At 47.2% G+C, this 845-nt stretch overlaps 1 pseudogene; it reads right to left on the reverse strand.

Moving 5' to 3' along the window:
* Positions 1–370: 370 nt before the first annotated feature.
* Positions 371–550, reverse strand: LOC135900033 (U2 spliceosomal RNA; annotated as a pseudogene).
* Between the last annotated feature and the right edge of the window lie 295 nt (positions 551–845).

Raw genomic sequence — 845 nt, forward strand, 5'->3', positions numbered from 1 at the left:
TTAAAACTGCTGATTAGAGAAAGAAAGAGAGAGAGTGAAACAAGAGAGGTAGCGGGCGGAAGATAGTTTAATCAGAGCCGGACATGTTAATAAACCCAGCATATGCACTGCACGTTTCACTTGCATTACTTTGTTGACTGCACAGGCGAACTTATTCAATGGTGATCGTACGTGAATACAAAATCTTATTGCGCAAGCAAGTTTGTTAGCCCCATTTAGTAATCACAAATTACTTTGAAAGGTGTCGATACACATTTTTTAATACTTTCACTGGGAAAATGTTCGACCTTGTTTTGACCTCTACCCACGATTTTTTAAAGCGAGGCTGTCTATGGCTAGGGTGCCGTGCATTCTTGTACTGCGTATGCAAAGACCGTGGGCTTATCCCGGAGATAGTGAGAAATTGGGCCGACACCTGGCGGAGGTGAAGAAGGGTTCAAGCATTCCGCTAACTTTCAAAAATAAGTTTAATGTCATGGGTCCAAAGAAAACCCGTATCAGATGTTAAGCTGATAAGAGCAGATAACACGCCTCGACCCGCGTCAGCCATGTATACATTGTCGCCGCCTTCTCTTTGTGGGTGGGCGTTCAAAGCGCTTGCGTATCTGCTTTCCTTTCCTTCCGCTCTACCGTGGCGATGCTCCCGTCGAGACGTCATGCGCGTCTAGTAGGGTGCCTGAATGCTCTCTCCCTCGCCGCTGCTACGGAGGGGTGGCGAGGGAGAGACCGTACAGGCACCCCAGTGTCTAGTCTCCTCCGACAACTCGGGGCGGCGGTCTCGTCGTCCACGCGAATGTGTATAAAAATCATGGTAAATAATTTTTTGTACCTTTGGTCAAAATTAC

Source organism: Dermacentor albipictus, chromosome 4 (assembly GCF_038994185.2).
Source record: "Dermacentor albipictus isolate Rhodes 1998 colony chromosome 4, USDA_Dalb.pri_finalv2, whole genome shotgun sequence".
NCBI classification, from domain to species: Eukaryota; Metazoa; Arthropoda; class Arachnida; order Ixodida; family Ixodidae; genus Dermacentor; species Dermacentor albipictus.